The sequence below is a fragment of the Alligator mississippiensis genome, chromosome 1 (assembly GCF_030867095.1).
Source record: "Alligator mississippiensis isolate rAllMis1 chromosome 1, rAllMis1, whole genome shotgun sequence".
Lineage (NCBI taxonomy): Eukaryota > Metazoa > Chordata > Crocodylia > Alligatoridae > Alligator > Alligator mississippiensis.
Window position 1 is genome coordinate 138,622,456 of NC_081824.1, and position 20,452 is coordinate 138,642,907.

Genomic DNA, 20,452 nt, shown 5'->3' on the forward strand with positions numbered 1-20,452 from the left:
ATCTGACCCCTAATACAGTCCATGGCCTGTTGTGACCTATTTGTAGCCTTTTTAGAAAAGTTTTATATGAATATATAGTCTCAAATAGTGTAAAATTAGAAGTTATAATACCTATTCAATAATGATATCTTTGAGCTTGGACATATCTTAAAATTAAAACCATGTTCATATAGATTTTTTTTTTTAAAAGCATCTTAAAAAAATTAATTTAAATAAATAAAACATTTTAAATCAGACTTTTTTTTATTGAATCATATTTCTTGATCGATTTTTTTTTTTATCCCCCCTGAATGTAGCCCAGTATGCTTTTAGCCTGCTTGGCAAGAAGGGCACATTGTTGACTCATTCAGTTTATTGTCCACTGTTACCACCCCAGCTCCTTTTCTGCAGAGACCCCCCCAGGTCCTTTTCTGCAGATGCAATTATTACATTTTGATAAAGCCATAATGGTACAAGTGTAGCAGAAACAAAGGAGCCCCCCCATCACACCACCTAAGCTTCACTCATAAAATTCCGATTTTTAAAAGAATTTGTAAAGACTATTCTAAAACAAACCTAAACTAAAAAGTTTGTTACTACTACTACTGAACTTAATTTAAGCTAGTTAGGAATAGCTCTTTTTGTTGAAGAGACAACAAGCTGTTTAGGATCTCTGTTTCTGTTTTACTTTTAAAAAGAGAGTTAGGGGTCAGGGGATTACAAAAAACCCTCTTTTTCTTAATACAGTGTAAACTGTGGCTGGAAATCCAAGCAGCATCACAGCCCAAACATTATAGAACTGAACCAAAGCCTGGAAAAAAATATGCATGGGAAAGAATGAAAGCAACCATAAATACACATACATACCACCAATTGGACCACTTCCATTTTCCAAGCTATGGGAAATGTAAGAAGTAAATGGCATGAATAATGAAGATATTTTATTAAAAAAAACCCACAAACACAACAACAAAATATGATTACTGACACAGTAGTTTATGTTTTAAACAAGCTACAAGGGGCCTTCTTCTCCCCTCTAATACAGAGCAACACATCAGTAACCACCAGCATGAGTCCATGGAGTGGCATGGACAGGGATGGGGACGGGAACAGGACACAACATTTTGTTCATTTTTGGCAAGAGCCAAGGCCCCATTGTGGAACAACGCGAGAGTTCTCCTGGCTGAAAGGCAAGGGAATAGGAAGAGGTTTTCTATACCTGGCATCTGATGAAGTAGGCTGATGTCTATAAAGGCACTTCATGAAGAGACCTCATGTCTCTCTTAACCTGTGAGTCTCTAAAGGTGCCGTCCTGCCTATAAAACTAAGTAAACAGGGGAGGGGACGGGCTTGAGGGGGTGGGGGTTGCTCTCCTGGATGACAGGCAGGTGGGTGGGGTGGTTCAGGGCAGGTGCCATTTCAAAACTTCTAGGGTGTCTTTTGAGGAGTCTGTTGTTTTGTATTTCATTGCAAGATATGTCCTTCTTTAGGTAGGGTGGTTTATAAATTCTAACGAATGAATGACGCGAAAGAGAGGATCAGGTTTGTAATTCTTAACCTAGAGCCCACTGCTTTAAAATCTGTGTCGCTGTTCTGATGGATTACTGAATTATGGCAGAACGCAGGGTAGATATGCACCTTTATAGACAAAATAAAATAGAGCACATACACACAAGCTTATGTGTGCTGAAGCTCACTTCACACAAAGCACTCTCAGAGGACCTTAAGATTTGACTGCCAAAAGTCATTTAATATTATAGATCAATCTTACACCTCCTGGTGCCCCAAAGAGGAATTCAGGGTGAGTATCTAAAACAAGAACAAGTTACCTATGTCAAGTTTTGTAGGATTGGACCAAGTCCCACTGACATTGTATGTAGAGCTAAATACTTAAGAACATGTGGACAAAGGGCCTGTAGTAACAGCAGCTACTCTTCTGCACTCCTCCTTTCCCTTTTCAACTTGTTCTGAAGCAAGAAAGATACAATATCCATCCAATTTCTCCTGCATTAGAGGATGTTAATTATGTCCCCACATACACCTACAAGCCCTAACTGGAGAAGAAAGGAAACTTCTTGTAGACACACGCTGCCATGCAGTAGGAACAGTGCTTTACACTAAGGCCAAGTACAGACAGTCAAAGCCTGAGGCCAAATTAATTCGATCTTCACAGATTAATCCAGGCAGCATAGCCTGAACCAATAAGCAAGTGAACACACATTCACTTTTGATTTGGGAAATGCATCCACATGCCTGGAGTGGCCCATGCCAGAAGCCAAAGGGCACTACAGCATAGCTCCTTGCTCAGCTGGAGCAGGCAGCTTGGGCCAAGGCTAGCCCACCCACCCTACAGTACGTGGGGGAAAGGAAGGGATTTTTGTGGGGGAGGTGCAAAGCATCCTGGGATGTGGGAGGGACTGCAAGTTAAGCTTGAATCTGGAGGGGATCTGAAACAGAAGTTCAATAAAACTAAACTGATTTAGCCTAAATCAGTTAAGTCTGATACTACATCCATCCAGGTTTATTTTACATCAGTTTTAGTCATTTTGAAAGTGGTTTGTATGCATTGAACGTCTGTTGCGTTACAGATCTGAGCTGGTTTCTGATTGCTTACAGCAGTTTGTGTGTAATTTGTCCCTAGCCTGTGGGCGTCACACTTGCCCCAGGACAGATTTGTGGGGTCAGAGGGGGCAGTGAGGTTGAGCAGAGCTGTATCACTGTAGCCCTCACTCACCCCCTGCTGCCAACAGCTATGTCTAGTAAGGGTATGGGGGGAGGGCACACCCCTCAATCTCACCATCTTCCAGTAGCCCAGCCATATGGAACCCGCAGGCCACATGTTTGACACCCTTGCCATACACTTTATATAGTTACATGCCCTGTACAAACCTTAGCAAACGATCCTCTAAACAGGACCAAGGAAGTCAGCATTACCTATACTTTACAGAGGGGAAGGTGAGAGGCACGAAGATATTATGCAACTTGCTTACGAGTCATATAGCAAGCCAAGAACGGAGACCAAAAGAAATTGACCCAAAGAGCTGGAATTCAGTCACAGGCTTGCACTTTGTTTCTAGAGTTCAGACAAGGTTAACAGGATACTACAAACCTGAAATACTGTTTCTTCCCGATCATTTAGTACCTGCTTTACTTACAATTAATAGCTAAGACTGTGCTACAAGGCTACGAGATTTTGCAGAGCCACGTGCTTCAATTTATACAGAAGCTTTAAGTGCTTTGCTGGCTAAGGACAGAGTTTCTCTCTTTTCATAGAGATAAACTCATGGTTAAGTGCTTTGCTGAATCACCGCCCAAAGAGCTGGATTTTCAGCAGAAGTGGAGAACTCTCAGATGCATCACAGATTCTGTTGACTGTCATATGGACAGGAACCAGGGGCAGAGACCAAGGCTGAGAATACAATCAAGCTGGATTAGACTTAATTATGCATTGCCATTACCCAAGTTTTTCCTCAAAAAGGCAAGAAATTTAAAAGTTATTTTAAAATCCCTCTCAGCCATCACTGAAAGAGCCGAGTACTGTATTAGATCAGAAGTTCCCTCTAAAAAGGTGCTTCTCCATCTACAGTTAGTCACAGGAAGTTCATATGTTCTGCTTTTTCTGTTGGTGGGAGTTAAGATTATTGTAAGGTGGACTGTGTGTGGAAAAGTTCATACTGCAGCTTCTCACTGGAATATGGTTTCTCAGTATATTCCCCCATAACCAGAAGGGCTTAGAGAAAGTGTCATTTGCCCCATTTTCACAAGTTTGTTTACTTCAATGCAAAACAGAGTCAGACCTAAAGTCAGTTAGCAAATTCTTAGAGGAGACAGAATAAGGGCTGGATGTGGCAGTACAGGACACCACTTAAGCACATACTTAAACCCTTTCTTCAAAATAGGACCTTTGTGCATTCAACAGCATGGTGCACAGCCAATTTTTTTTGACCACAGGATGAATTTTGTAAGCATCAATAAGGAGGCCTTATTTATTTAATTTTAAGAAGCTCTACAATTTCTTTTCAGTGAATGTTCTATCAAGCAGAATTTTAAAGAGCTGGGCCATTAGATGACATTCTCTGCCTAATAGTGAGTGGCTACATAAAAGGAAGAAAATGCAAACACTGGAATTTCCTGTAGTTGCTACAGACTAAGAAAACCCATTTTCCTTTTTAGATGTACTCATCAGCTTTCATCACCTCTTCTCCCAGAACACTGCTCTCTCTTGGTATGTGAATTATACCACTGCTAAAAACAGAGACTGTTGCCTGCCCGATTCCTTCTACAGTCATCTTGCAGCTATAGCTGCACATACAGTTTTTGCTCCCAGGCAGGCAGAACAAAACCCACACAGCACCCAAGAGAGGAGAGGGAAGGACTAAGAGCTGTCCTTTGAGTTGCTTTTAAAATGAAGCAGCCAGATATGAAAAGGATCAATTAAACCTAACTCATTAGTCAAAGAAATGTTGTGGGGTTGGGGAGGAGTGGTGTCCACAGAGCATAATGATAAAAGCTCTGGGAACAGGACTAGATAGAGCAGCACAACAGTCCTGGGGCTACAGTTTGCAGGGACATTGGGAAAGGTATGGGGGGGCTGGAAGAAGAGGGGCAGTAGCTCAAAGCTCAGCCTTTGAGATCAGTACAAGGTTTAGGAGAGGAAATGGTACTGGATATAGGCAACATCATACATTTCACAGGTGCAAATCACCACTGATTTAATAGATCATGGTTGGTCCAGGTTCATGAACCCAGATGCCTTTCAAAAAGGAATAGAATTCCACCAGTTTATGCCACTCATTTTTAATAAACTAAATTACATCAAGTGCTCTGCGGCCTGCTTTGAAGAGATGGATTGTGAGCATTTGTAAGACATCTAAACACTGAACCCTTTCCTTAGTAAGGTTTAAACACTGTTCTTCAGAGGCTTAGCAGTTGCCTCCTCATCTCCTCTTTCTTTCCATCCACCGTGATTAGCAAGGCAATTCTATAAATTCAAAAGCCTCACTCAGGCTGTCACTGCACACAATATGATCAATGCAAACCAAAAAGCTGGAGACTGAGGGGCACAGGGAAATACAATGCAAAAGAGCAAAACAAGACCTAGATGCTTAACGAAAAAGAAAAAAAAATCCCAAACCCTGGTTAGGCTCTTTGGGTATCTATATTTGGGGGTGGGGGGCAGGGGCGAGGGCACTTTAAATTAGAGCGGCTCTAAATTAAAACGCCTTCAGCATCATGTGTATTCAGCATCTCATGTTTCAAAATGATGATGACAGAGACACTTTAACTAAAGCTCATTCAACAAGCTTTAAAGTGCCCCTGCCGCCATTTAAGCATGGGACACTGAATACACATGACGTAGAGGCTGCTAGAGTGAGCTAATTAGTATGCTCCAGAAGACCTGCAGTAGACTAGATTAATCAAGTCTGCCCCAATGTGTGCTAATTAGCACATGGAGCAGAGCTCTGTCACATGTATGGGTGCCCTGTGTCACAGGTTACTTGGATGCTCCCTTAAGAATTACAAAGAGTCATCGTCCAAAACAGGAAGTGATGCAGCTGATTTTTAACTCTGGTTCACAACCCTACTCTAAATTTTTGTTTTTCCAAGTCATTGCATCTAACACTGAATGCCTTACTGTTTTACCCTGTGGCCAAAGGAAAAAAAAAAATATATCACATGGCACCAAGCTGCTGTAGAATCCTAAACAAGAACTAGTGCAAGCTGCCAATGAATCTTTTAATTCTCTATCCACTACATACCTAGTTCTTGAGGTTGTAAAACCTGAAAAAGTGCGGCAAACTCTTTAAAACATATTTTTACTCAAAAATAGTTGACCTCCCACTGACAGGAAAAGATGCATTTAGGAGTGAGAAGTCCTTGAATACTTCTTAGCAAACTCCATGTTCAGAGTGCTTATTCTTATGCCACTGAACTGCTGTCACTCTCAGTACCACCCATAGTGGACAAGTAACAAAGGGATCTGGGACAGGAGTTCAATAAACCAATTTAACTTAAAATCAGTTAAGTCCGATGCTACATCTATCCAGGTTTATCTTAAACCAGTTTTGGCCATTTTGAATGAAGTTTGGGCGCACTGAGTTTCTGCTACAGATTTGAACTAGTTTCTGATCACTTATACTGGTTTAAGACCCACAACTTGTTTGGGGATACCAGGTGACTGTATCCCAAACTGACAATAAAAAAAAAAAAGGCCCAAAGCCAACGACTTAGGAAAGCATCATCGCTGTTGGTACCACCAGTTCAGAAGTCTGATTCCCATTATAAGTCTGCAACATTTAGAAAACTGTTTCCTACTAAGCCACAAGCAGACTGGCTAGTAAAGTCAGCAGCAGGGTTGCCTAAATAAGGCACTTAACTACAGAAGACAAGTTCTGTTCAGCTGTTCCCTGCCAAACAAGCACTTCCTCTCTGTGCCTTCATTTTCCTATCTGTAAAGATGATAACCTCCCTTGTAAAGTGCTTTGCAGTCTACTGATAAGAAGTGCTACATACTAGACTCTCTGGTAGCAGTGCTCAGGCCGAGTACCCATCTCCCAGTTACAAGGGCAAATATGTTGTTTGCTTTTTTTTTTAAAGCAGAGTTTAAATACAGGGGTGTAAGAGATACAGCCCCAGGGTCCAGATATGGCTTACAAAACCCCATCATCCAGCTCCTGGCACTGTCTCTTGGTCTCAGAGTTGACTCACATGCCATGCTGTACACGCTGGACTGGCCTCACACGCAGCAGCTGGGATACATGCTGCCCACAACACCCACTCCAGCTGGTCCAAGACACAAGGTGCTTGCCTCAGCCATTTCAGGACTTCTGTTGCATACAGCACCCAGCTGGGGCAGGTACCACATGCACCGAATCCAGCAGGCAATTGGAGGTGGGGGACAGAGGGGAAAGAGGTGCATGATGCAATCCAGCCTACAGGGATGGCCCCAGCTCATTCATCTGGCCTGTGGGCTCAGATGAGTTTGATACCCATGCTTTAAAGGAAAAAACAAAAAAAATGGTGAAGTTATGGGAAAGAGGGAGGGGAGAAAATTCAATGTATTAACTAACTATACACCTAACTGAATACCAACTGCAAAAGAACATGAAGTAGTCTTTCAGCCAAATTTTTCATTAAAAATATTAGATACTAATAATTTAAGACAGACTATTCAATAACACAAGACAGCACACCTGATGATGTACTTTAACTAGCATCTTCAAAAGCTACTACTTTAATAATTTTCATATAAAAAAATTACAGTATGCTCACTTGGAACAGAATACACAAAATACAATCCACAACAGTATCACAGACACATGTGGAACGATAAAAAGCTTTAAACCAATTCCTTATTGAAAGAGGCAAGAAAACACAATAAATCTTACCAAACTGAAGAAAAAAAAAAATTGTTCTTCAAAATGCTTTGTGCATAAAGATAAGAAAGTTCTGCTACTGATGGGCAACACTGAGCAGTTACAGAAGGAAGTCCAACAAGAGTTAGAAGAAAATATATCTGTGGGTCAACTGATCGAACTGAGCCGTACCCACAAGAGCCAGGCCTTTAAATACCAGGCTTTAAAACTTCTTTACCATACTCACTTCCAAAGTGTCAGAGATAGGAACATCTAGACATTATGGGCACCTATACACGGGCCAGACATCTGCTCTGACTTGTGCTAATTAAATAGAATCTGCTGGAGCTTGCTAATTAGCATATTCCAGCAACCTATGCATCACAATATCACATGTATTCAGCATCCCTGCACTTCAAAATGGCAGTGGGAGGTGCTTTAACTAAAGTTTATTGAATGAGTTTTAGTTAAAGCACCACCACCGCTATTTTGAAGCGCAGGATGCTGAATACACATGATGTGGGAGCTCTGAGTTGCACTAAAGTACCTCCCCTCCCCACCCCCGTGTAAAGACACCCTACTTTGCCAAATCTTGAACTTGGAATGGATTTTTACATCTAAAAAACCCAAAACCCTTATCTTGAGAAGCTGGATAGTAAAAACCTTAATATTTCTGGAGCTGGTAGAATTCAAGATCTGATCCTGTCAAATTATGAAAGGAGTTTTGAGATTCCAAAAATTAAAAAAGACCCTCCCCTTAACTATGCTACACATGGCTTGTTCTGGTCAGACCCAATGAAGAATGTCTTGCATTTGAAAGGTTGTTTAACTCTATCCCAACTATACAGCTCGCCCAAATAAGATATCACCCTAAGAAATCCTTGCCTAACAAAGATTACTGGGGAGAACCCCTCCTCCCTCCCCCCCCCCGCAAAAAAAAAAAAAACTAAAACAAAAAACCCCAAACAAACCAACAAAACAGTCAATCCAAGAGGAGAGAGGGAAGTTTATTCAAGGACGCTTTCACTGGCTTCAGCAGGCTTTGGATCAGGCAATTGTAAACCTGGAAATCTTTGTTCCTCAAAGCAGCCAAATGTAAAATAGCTTGTATTTGTATTCTTAGAATCTGAAGCCAGGCCAGTCCAACGGCATTTGAGCTTTCCAGCAAAATTATTCAGCTAGAACTTGATCCATAGTCCATTTAGGTTCACAGGGATCACGTTTTTTAAAGACATTCAGGCATCCACTGGAAGTCAGACAGGCATTTCTGAAAAGCCAGTTAGACACTTACTTGCCAACCCCCACCACTAAAATAAACTTTAGGCACCAAGTGGGATTTTCCAAAGCCCTTATGGGCATCTTTAGATGCCGCAATGCCTGATAACACTGGACTTGGAGCACACCCACAGAGCTTAGATCTGCAGGGCCCAAACTGCACATGAGATTTCAAGTTGGCAAGACCAGTTGCCATTTGGGTTTCTGGATAGGCTGATGTAGGTGTCCAACTTGCTGCTCCTGAGAGCCATCTGACAGTGACTGTGGTAGGCTCAGCCAAGCAGCACAACCACAGTAAACTGAGCTGCTTCTTTCATCCCAATTTCAGGAAATTCCAGGTGTTAGTTAATCTGCCCCCCTCTTCACACAAGATTGTTGCCTGGTGCAGGACAAAGCTATGACCTATCATAATGCTCTGGCTGCAGCATGCATTTAGGTAGTCGGCTGATGGACAGCTCATGGTAATGAGAAGCAAGACAGCAGTATTTCCAGAAAGCAGGGTAGAGATGCACTTTGGAGACTAACTATCAGTAGCACTATTAAGTTCGGGGAATACTCCTCTACCTCAAGCAACAAGGACTCTGGAAGTAGGAGGTCACATTAGTCATCCTAGGTTGGTAGGGGACACATGCATGCATGCAGTGGAGTACAGGCAGTCCTAAACTTATGACTTTTCAAGTTACGATGAACAGCACTTAAGACATTTATAAACTGATCCCCTGTTTCCACGTGGGTTTTGACTTTATCCAGCTGGATACAGCTGCGTCCAGCTTGTAAGTCTGGTGTGGTGGAAGGGGAGGGGGAAGGGAAGGGGTGATGGAGGGCAGATCAAGGTCCCCCAGTGGTGAGGGAGGGGCAGAGGCAAGTTGCTCATCTGGTAACTCCTGCCACTTGTCTGTCTGGGAGGGCACCGGGGGGGGGGGGGGGGTCCTCAGATCTGCGCAGGGTGGAGCAGGTGGGGCTGCACCAGGAGTGGGTGCTATGCCTTCCTGCTGCTCGCCCAGCCAGAACGGGATGGGGCTGCTGAGCTGCCTCCAGACACATTGTGTGCAGTGGCGGGAGCCACCCCGCCCTCCCCTGAATGAGCTGTAGCTCCATCCTGGGCCCGCCCTGCTCCGGCTGGGCGAGCAGTGGCAGGGCATTGGGGGGGAGGGGGGGCATGTGCCCTTGGATTGGGCCAGGGCCAGGGCTGCACCAGGCTGAGCTCCGGGTGGGCGGCAGGGCCTATGGGAGCACGGCTCATAGCGTCCATTCCAGCACCCAACCCACCCTACCACCTGCCCTGATCCGGGGGTACATGCCCCACCATGGGCTGAGGCAGGAAGGGCAAGGGATAGAGCCACAGCTTGGTGGAAGCTTGCTCCCACTGCTGTGAGCCACTTGTCCAGAGGCAGCGCAGCAGCCCTGTCCAGTGTCCCACCCTGCCCCGGCTGGACAAGTGGCAGGAATGCATAGCCCCTGCTCCCAGTGCAGCCCCGGCCCTGCCCACCCTGCTTCACACAGATCCGGGGCACATACCCTACCCCCAAGCCCTCCTGGACGAGCAGTGGGAGCTGCCTGACTAGCAATTTGCTCCAGCCCCTCCCTCACTCTGGGGGACATTGATCTGCCCTCCCACACCCTTCCCTTCCACCACACCAGACTTACCAGATGGATGCAGCTGTATCAAGCATCATAAAGGAATCAATCCCCCATTTATAACATTGTTCCTATGGGAAAGTGGTTCTGAGTTATGATGTTTTGACTTAAGACGTGATTTTCAGGAACCAATGGTGTTGCACATCTGAGGGCTGCCTGTACAACTCCATCTTTCCTGTAGATGGGGATTTCTAACCTGGGGCACAGCAGAGCTCAGTGGTTTGGCACCTTCCTACCAGGGAGAGCTGCAGCCAGTATGGACATCAAGCCATCACGTCAGAGCAGGTAAAGTGAGCCAGGAATCCTCTCCCTTGCAGGAGGGGTCCAGCACAGCCATGAGACTCTTGGTCACCTGCACGGGAGCTTTGCCCTCCCCCACAACACCTCCTGCAATACTTAAAAAATTTCAAAGTAAAATGACGCAAACAAGGGCTCAGGGTCACACCATGTTAAGTCCATCTACACCCAAGGAGTGAGCAAACTCCCCTGCAGTTACCATACCCTTTTTGGGAGCCCTGTCCAACCACAGACTGACTCCGTGGGCCCAGCACCCCAAAAACTTTTACAGTTGTCCCAGCTTGGAGAGCTCGCTCCATGGCCCCTAGAAGTGCTTTACCACAAGAGGGGCCTACCAGAAGCCTTTTATGGCAATGGGATGGGCTAAGTAGTGATGGTCAGAGTGTGGCTGAAGGCACTCTGCGGTGTACTAAGCATGCTCAGTTCCTCCCCAGGGCCTCAGTAGAGAAGGCTCTTCCCCATCTGATTGAAAGGCAATTAAGCCCTAATCTCCCACGGGAAAGTACATCCAGGAAGTAATTTGACTATCTCTGCCTTTACATCAATAGGCAGGGAAAGGAAGATCCAACAGTTCAGGTCAAGGATTAAAGGCCAGACCTGCCCAACCCCGACATCTAGTGCCTTCCTTTAGGGGCTGCCCACAACAGCTCCTCCCCTCTCCTTCCACCCCATCATTTGTTTCTTTTCAGCAGAAATCTGCCCTGTGTCTCTTAGATCCTGCCCTTTGCATCTCTCATCCAAAGGGCAGTCCCAGCTAGACATGCTCATTCAGAAATACCTTGCTGCTATGATTCCAAAAGCAGCTCAACAGACAAGGAATGAACTCCCTGTCAGATAGGATGGTACAGCTCCAAGATGGCTGGTGGCTCCATCTCAGATCTGTTCTGGGAAGTTAGGCAAATCACATCACCTCTCCAGGCCTGTTTCTTCCATCCTAAACTACATGACTTAATAGCACTTAAACACACCTGGATGGACAGCATCATCATTAAAATGTTGATCAACATTGTAAGGAGGTTACCTAGCCTGCTGGTTTCTGCAGGTGTGCTTTTGCTTCCTCAGTCAGTCCTCTGGCAACTGTCTTTAGGCAACAAAGACAACAGAAAAACACTTCTGCCCGGTCCCATGCACTTGCAGAGGAGCTCTTTGGCTCTGCCTTCCAACATAGATTGCCTGCTACAAGGGGAGCAGGCAGTTATAGTCACACCTTACTTCCTCCTCTCATGCTTACCTTTCTGGGAACTTCCTGAAGTTCCTAACAAAATGGTTCTCAACCTTTTTAGACTCAAAGCACCCTTTCATCACTTTTGTTAACTGAGTGGCACCCCATTTCCAAAACAAGTGTATGTATAGCAATGCCTACCCCTTTGCAGAACGACCAGGCAGTAGGGGCAAGAGAAATGCCAGGCAAAGACAAGCCTGAGTTTATCTTCTGAGCTTCTCTCTTACCCTTCAAAGGATCCCAAAGACCACCAGTTGAGAACCACCATCACAGCCACCCCCTTGACTATCCAAAAGCCCAGCAGCTCTCTCAACTGGGCTGTTTCCTCTTAAAGGAACAGACCTGCCTATTACAAACCGTTTTAATTACTCGGTACATTGGCAGAGAGCTAGTTGGTACATCCACCAGCCAATTGGAACATTTTCTCTCTGTGCAAGTCCTTGCACACTTTGCAATATGATCTTCCTCAAGACAACAGTCAAATTTCAACTTGTCCTCATCTGTTCAGTACTGCCAAGATTACATCCGTAAATACAAAGAAACACATGCCTCCCTACACAGGGCGTTGAACCTAGAGCCTCATTGTTCCCTGGTTTCAAATGGCTAAAAGTGTGATTAAGCAGTAAGAGGACACAACACGCATCTCTGTTTAGAGAAAGATACAGTACAAGTTTCAGATCTTAAATCAAACCATTTCTAAAGAGAGGAATCAGAGACATCTGAAGCCAAATTCACTTTAGCCCCTTCCTATGGGGTCAGAAGAAGAGAGTTAAACCTTTTTTCTCTAAGAGCAAGTTACTACAGAGTGACAAAGGGAACAAATATACAACTCGTGAGCTCCTTTCCATTAACTCTTGCATGGACACTGTGTTCACAGATTGCTTTTACACTAGGGGTCTTTATTTGCAAAAGCAGAACTCACTCACACTTAGCACACACAGAGAACAACTCTATGGGGCAGAGCTGCTGTTGTGTTGTCAGTTCACAGTGCAGAACTTAACTCGCTTAGGCAAGCGAGCCACTTTTTTTTTTTTTTTTTTTTGCAACAGCAGTCATTAACAATCCAGATTAAGATTATACTGTTAGCACAAGTGCCACTGTGGTTGCATCACAGTTCTCAGAAGTATATGGGTTATTGTTCCCCTTTTCACACACACCCCTTTTGTAACCGATTAGTAGTTTGGAGTAGCAATGCTGAATCTAGATCAGCAGTTTCCAAACTACCTGAAGTCACCAAGCCCTTGCATACCACTTCTGCTGCAAAACCCCTACCCTGGCTCTGTAGGCCAGGTTGGCCAACAACCTGACCCAGCAATAGCAGCGCACCACCTCCCAGCTCCTTACCCCCATGACCCATCACAGAACCCAATGGCACAGTTCAAAAACCACTGCTCTAGATTAAGGTTACAGCCTCCTGGAACAAGTGCCTGCATTAATTTCACTGTTGTTCTTAGAGTTGCATCTCTGGGTTTACAGATGTGCAGCTCTTGCAAATGGAAGACAATTACACACAGACAATGCCAAGCAGAAAACACTGATCAGAACAGCTGCAGTACGGTTAACAAGGATTTGTACTCAAGTTAACATTCACTTGTTGAAGCAAATCCTCTAGTGGAGCATCTTACAAGTGCCAAGCAATGCTCTGGAGTCTGGAGATTTAGGCTGATGTGACAGTGTTCAGGCAGAGCGGTCTTCACTTTACTTTAGATAGGCTCAGATATCTTCATTTAAAAAAAAAAAAAAAAAAAGAAAGAAATCTTTATAACAAATCAAGAACATGCTAAATGCAGAGTGTCCTTCACTCCTTGCAAACACCACTCCTATTCTTTGTATGATTCTTCTAGGTGCAATGGGAAATTAATAGACTCTATTTATATACCTACATACCTTTCATTCAAAACATCTCATTATTTAGGCTCCACACAGGCTTCTTGATAGGAAGCACATTGCTGAAAGCAGCTGTAAATAGATGATCACAAATGTCTGTTTCCACAGCAACCCCAGTCTCCCTACTCCCCCCCCCCCCACCCTTTATTGTGATAGGGGAAAACCAAAATGAAAGTAGAAGGGGAGAGTACAAATGCAGGCTGGATCCCAGCAAATATCAATCCGTGCAGAATATGCACAAGTGCAACATCATGTGAGAAATATGGATAATATTTAGGGCAAGGCCTGGGGAATTTTTGTAGTTTCTATGGAAACAGTGGGGAGGAAGGAGGAAGAGAGAGAGAAAGAGAGCGAGCATGTGCATGACACAAAGGGAATCAACAGATAAGCAGGAAGATTCTCGTTGGCTTCAGCTTTTTTTCCCCCCCAAACAAAGGGATGAAATGCACGAGGAGAACAGAGATGAAGGCACTGCACAAATGGGAAGGACAAGAGCAAGCAAGGGAGGGGGGAGCAATCAAAGTTCTTCCCTAGGAGGCTACCAACCTGCAACTTGCCTCCGAGCACAGGCTGCTCCAGCACACGCACCCCTCCTCTCCTCTCCTCGCAGTCTGCCCCTGCCTGTCCTTTGCCTCATTACGCTCACTGTTTCAATGCTTATATACACACACATATATATATATATATATATATATATATATATATATATATATATATATATATATACACACATATACACACACATATATATATAGGCAATCAAGTGAAGTCAAGACCAGCCCCCTTGCAAATGCAAAGTTCTCTGGAAAGTAACAGGAATCATCACATACCTTGTGCCTGCCAGACCTTGACATATGTGCTTAGGAACCAGACAGAGAAAGGCTCTGAGACTCAGAAATTGCTACTAGTTTGCAATGAGCTGTAAGTCAGCCAAGACTGGAAAGAAAGCCAGACTCCACCCTTGGGGTGGGCCTTGAAATCAAAAAAAAAAAAAAAAAGAGCGGTTCTCAGCTGACGTCTCTCCCTACCCCATGTCACTTCCTTTTAAAGCTACAATTCAGCAGTCCAGGGGAGAGGGCTACTAATGCAACATCTGCATGACTCACCCGCCCCCCCCCCCATCAATTAGCAGGAGGAAGTAAGTCTTTCGCTTTTGTTTCCCGTTGGAAAGCACTGCTACAAAAACCTCCTGCCACAATGCAGGCAAAGCTTTATTGTAGATCACCCCCTCCCACACACACACACACACTTAATCCCAGCGCTTCCATTTAGGCAGGCTTCATCTTTCTTCCCCAGGCTGATGGTGGTGTTAGTGTCATGACTTGAGCACGTTTGCTAAATTAGATCATTACTAATTGAAGAGGATTACACTCCATTTGCATTATGCCATCCAAGATGGGCATCTTTGATCCTCTCTCCCCCCTGGAAGTTATTAAGAAGCACAGGAGAAGCAGCAGCTTGATCAAGGAAAGCAAATGCACAAACAGGACCAGAACTTTTGAAACAAAAATCCAGGATTTAGTTACAGGCAGAGCGCGATGTAACAGCACGTTGTCATTACACTGAGAATGCTGAACATGAATGAGAACAATGGCATTTCAGCAAGCAGTGCTGGCTGCATCCCCATATGCTGATTCAAGGCTGCGTGTAAAACCCCGGACACAAGAATGGGACAGATGGGGGCAATCCAGGAAGAGTGCCACCGAGTCCTTCAGACGGGATGTTCAACAGCTGCCATGGATGCTCAGCACCATCCCTTAGGGGAACTAATGTGGTATCCAGGGTGAATCTGAAACAAGTGGAATAGGTGGTAAGGTGATGAATACAACTCTCTCAAAAGGGTGGGGTGCAAGGTGTCTCCTACAGGCATTTCAGAGAGAAAACCCTCCACCACCTAGATTTAAGATATACTTACTCAATGATCTGGACAAAGCAAATATATATAAATATATATATCTATATATATATATATATATAAACACCCTTTTCAGATGGCTGGCTTCCAAGTGCTGAGTATCCTGACACACGATATTCACCATCTGTGAAACCCAAACATTTACTGTCAGTCTTTGATGGCAAAGTGAAAAAGCTTCTTTCATGAATGAACAGAATGGAAAATGGCAAGAACAATGCTTCTTAGATGCACAAAGAACTGGAAAATGAAGCAAAGCCTGATATAAGAGTTCTCGGTACTGGTATTTAGAGGTGTGAAGCACAGGAGAAACACCACCACCTGGCAAGTAGAGCACCGGGCTGAAACAAGACATATTGGTTGTAGTCTCATGTCTGTCACTGATCCACTGGGTAACCAGACTTGGGCAAGTCACTTCCTCTGTGCATCAGTTTTTCCCACTTGTAAAACAGAAATAATGACACTCAGGAGCTTTGATATCTATAGACAAAAGATACCATGGAAGCAGTGGGTATTCTTACGGGCATTAATTGCATGACTGCATTTTTTTAACTGCATGACTGCATTTTTCCCCTCCTTTTTACAGCTCTGTTTAGTGCCTAAAGTAGACAGGTTCATAATAAATGAGGGTGCTGTCTGCGGGTTCCTTGCCTCATTTGCATCAGATACTAGAACCTGTGTGGTTGAAGTGGTAAAGGACCTAGGAAAACTAGTGGTAAAGGACCTAGGAAAACTAGATTTTTTTCTTGGTTCCTTCAATATATGAGTTTTGGTAAGTTACTTAATGACATTAAAAAAGGGACTGGGGCCCTAAAGTAGGATTTAAGCAAATGTTATGCTTACATCCAAAATTGCAATCTCAAAAAGTCCCTTCTCGACTGCTTCCTCATCCTGCGGGTATCCAGGTTGTAGCCATATTGGTCTAGTGGCACCTGATTCCTCATCCTACAGGCATCTAAAGTCATGAGACAGGTTCTGACATTAAACATCCTCTAGAAACCTTCATTTCTTTGTGCCTAGAAATGCCTCAGTCTGAACAGTGCTAAACTGCTTGGCTCTTCCTCCAGCCATGCTTTAAAACAAGAGTGGCCCTTATTGCATTTAAAAAAAAATAACAAGGGATATTATTATATATATTTTTTTAAAGGAACTACCCTTAAGAGGTGGTTCTGAACTGTGAATCCCAAGTGGAGCAACACATCTTCACTCCAGCTGCAGAACAATGGAGAGGTGCAGCTGAAGGGGATCAGTGCTGTGCACTCATTAGCACCTATGAAAGCACCTACGAAAAATCAGATCTCAGATGTCTCAGAATAGATATCCACTCATTGAGGAACCCCAAATCAATGGAAGTTATCAGTTTTGGCTGAAGTCTCTCTGCCACAGTTTCCCATCTGTAAAATGGAAATAGTAGCCATGAAGAAAGTAATACTTCTGTATTCAAAGCAGGGTTTGCACAATGTACAGGAAATATGGCCTGGAGCCAAATAAACACTGATAACAGAAAAGAAATATGAACAGCTGCCTTGTCTCCCCGAGACCCACCCAACTTGAGCAATGAATGAGTCAAACTTTCTGAACAAACTGAGCATGTAATTAATATCTAGAGTAGATAGGGAACTAAATCCAGGCTACACAGGGCATTTTTGATGTTTCTGAGTTTTTGTGTGTTGCGCTAGGTAGCCTTAATCATGAGTTTTTTACTTAGTTTTGCACACACATATAGAACTCTATTATTTGTATCAAGTAATAATCAATGATTCTAATCAAGATCATGACCTTGTCATGTTAAACATGCAAGAAGACCAGATCCTAGCTCATCACTTGACAACTATTGGGTGATGTGCATGAAATAAGTTACTGATCTTAACTCAATCTGTCCATAACAACTGTTTGAGCCATGCCAGGCAGAGCACGTTAGTTACGTGAGACCAAATGGAATAAAAGTGCATCTCTCCTACTTTTACCAGCTGGAGTGGATTAGCACATATCTATATAACTGCACAAAGGATTAGATTTAATAAATTTAACCACAACTTAAGGGTTGGCTGTACTATCAACGTCTGCTGCTTTACCTACATGGCTACATTTAAAGCAATAAAATTCTTAGTGTTGATATAAATATAAATTGACAAAAATGCTTATATTGGCATAGTTTATTCTGAGATAAGGTATCTGTATACTGGTATAACTGCATCCAGCCTAGGGCTTGTATCAATGCAACTAGTACAGGTGGAGGAAGAAAAAATTATTTGGGAGTGGGGCTGAGTGTGCCCCCATGCCTCTCAGGGTGCACATAGCAGCAGGAGCTGTGCCCCCTGGACAAGCCACTCATGGCTCAGTCCCATGCTGCACCCCAGCTGTGCAGCGCCTGCCTAGCTCCAGCCCCACTCCCACTCCCTTCCTCACCACTGCGCGTGTGCCCCTCCCCATCCCTGCTGCAGCTGCAAGAAGCCTGCGGCTGGGCTGCCTTGTGGCCCTACCACTGCCCTGAGTCTCAGGGTCTAAGCCCCATTAGCCCCCCCCCCCTTTCTGCTGCCTATGACAACTAGGGTGAATTTTTTTTTTTTTAATCACATCCTAGTCAAGTTAATCATCCACAAGCAAGCCATATGAGGAAAAACTGACAGATATGGGACTGTTCAGCCTAGAAAAGGCTTTAGGGGGATTTGGTGGCAGCTTACAAATATATCAGGGGTGAACATCAGGGGCTGGATGAACAACTATTCACCAGAGTGACCCAGGGGAAAACCAGCAGCAATGGTTATAAACTTCTAGAAGAAGGTGTCAGACTGGATATAAAGAAAAACTTCACAGTTCATGGAGATCTTCAAAAGGAGACTGGATGCACACTTTGCTCAGGTTATTTGACCCCAGCAGTCTTTCCTGCCCAGAGCAGGGGGCTGGACCTGATGATATTACGAGTTCCCTTTCAGCTCTAAACGCTTGTGAATCTCTGACTTCTCTAGTGTATACCATTTTAAGTGTAACCTGTACCAATTCATCTATTTTAGTCATTTAGTGATTCCACTATCTTTATACAGGAAAGCTTGCATATATGCAGAGCACATACGAACAAAAATAACCTGTTGAAGTCATACCCCAGGGGCACAGTTATTTCTGTAATAGATTTATTCTTGCATTGAGGATTCATATCAGTAAAGCTGTGTTGAATGCAGACATGACTTTAAGATGGTGTATGCCTGACTCAGTCCTTTACAAGGTTTAGTAAACATGCATTTGATATTTGGTGACTGGAGGAGTTGAGAAGGAATTCACTTAATGAGTTTCTTCCTTTGAACTTGGATTCATTTTAGGGATAAATCCACAAGGACTAATTTATAACTGGCACATTGAGCTTTTAAAAGAACACCATTTCTTACATTAATAAGATACTGAGGGTGGTACTTTCAAAGGGTGTCCTAAGCTGCTTTTTGTCAGATCAGGCCCAATATTTGGATGTACACTTATCTGCATGAAAAGGCTGTATATGCATATGAATTCTCTACTTTCTTTAAGTATCCAGTTTGCACATGCCCATGAAGAAAATTATTGTTTGTTTACTTGTTTATCTACTTGTGCTGTATCTGATTGTCGCAGGGCACCTCGGTGCCCCTGCTCCTGGAAAGGAGAAACTGCCAGGGAGCGAGTGAGCGTGCCCTGGCCTGACATAACGAGCCCAGCTGAGGCTTGCTCAGGTAATGAGCGCAGCTGCAGGTTGCCGGAGCAACCAAGGGGAGCCAGCTGCCTGTAGGAGGCAGGGCCTGGCCCTTATAAAGCCCAGGGCTGAGGCCAGGCTAGGAGTTCTCTGCCAGTAGCTGGAGAGGCAGGAGCTCACTCAGCCAAGCTATGGGAAGAAGTCTGAGGGGCAAGTACAGCTCATGATAGCCCTGAGAGGATTGGGCACTATGGTTTAGCCAGGGGGCTTTATGTTTGTGTTACAGCCAGGAGGCTTGTGTTTGTTTGGTTCTGTTATTACACCCGGAGACTTGGGTGAGGCTGTAGGGGTTGGAGGAGGCCTCATAAAAGGGTGTAGTGTCCTCAATCACAGGGACCCCAGAGACTGTGGGGTGCCCTAGCGCCACGAGGGTGCATTATTGTCATAGTGCCAGGGAAGGCGCAGCTCACACGCCAGTGCGTGAGTGACTGGCGGTGAGGAGCGCGGCCAGTGGGTCGCGGGCGCAACCGGTAGGTTGCAGACGGGGACCTAGACCCCGGATTGCGTGTGGGGGGAACATAGACCCCGGCCCCAGGAAGAGGGGCGATTTCATTGAGAAGCCCAGGCTGGGCACGGCGAGCCCCAAAGAGGGGGAGCGCCATAGTACAGGATTGAACGGCGAGCCCCGAAGAGGGGGAGTGCCATACTGAGGAGCCCTAGAGAGAAGGGCAATTACTGAGAAGCCCGAGACGGGCATAGCGAGCCCAGCCACAGGCTAGTGCGGTAACACCCCTCAGACCGAGGCAGGGCGCTGTGGTTGCCCCAAGAAGACAGGGAGTAGCAGCGCGGTGAGCCAGGGTCAGAGAGTGTGCCCGCTAGAGAGTCCCTGAGTGGAACCACACCGGCACGGGAGGCCCAGAGTGGGCTAGATGAGAGTCCCAGCAAGAGGCTGGGCATGAGAGAGGGAGCCCAGAGTGGGCCACATTAGAGAGGAGTCCCGGGAAGCGGGCGTATAGACCGGACAACGTCTATTACATCTGCGAGGCTTGGGGCATGGTATTAGGGGTTGGTAGGAGCCACGCATAGCCCACAAGGCTAGGGTGTCTGGGGAACACCCACCATATCGAGAGACCCCCAGGGGGGTCCGGAAGAACCGCGGGGACAGAGGTCCCAAGTAGCCGTGCCCAGGGAAAACACAAGGCAGCCTCCCAACATTATATTTACCATCA

General features: G+C 44.8%; 1 protein-coding gene across 4 annotated transcripts in view; it reads right to left on the reverse strand.

The window, feature by feature from the left end:
* Positions 1-14,638, reverse strand: part of AGPAT4 (1-acylglycerol-3-phosphate O-acyltransferase 4) — a 129,129-nt gene extending 114,491 nt beyond the window's left edge. For 2 of the 4 annotated variants that reach the window (XM_059714734.1, XM_006275802.4), the window contains exon 1: positions 14,484-14,635. The gene's annotated coding sequence lies outside the window, so the exon portion shown is untranslated. Of the gene's footprint in view, positions 1-13,653; positions 13,679-14,483 lie in introns of those variants that run through there. The other 2 variants (XM_019479792.2, XM_059714733.1) reach the window with 2 other exon arrangements.
* Between the last annotated feature and the right edge of the window lie 5,814 nt (positions 14,639-20,452).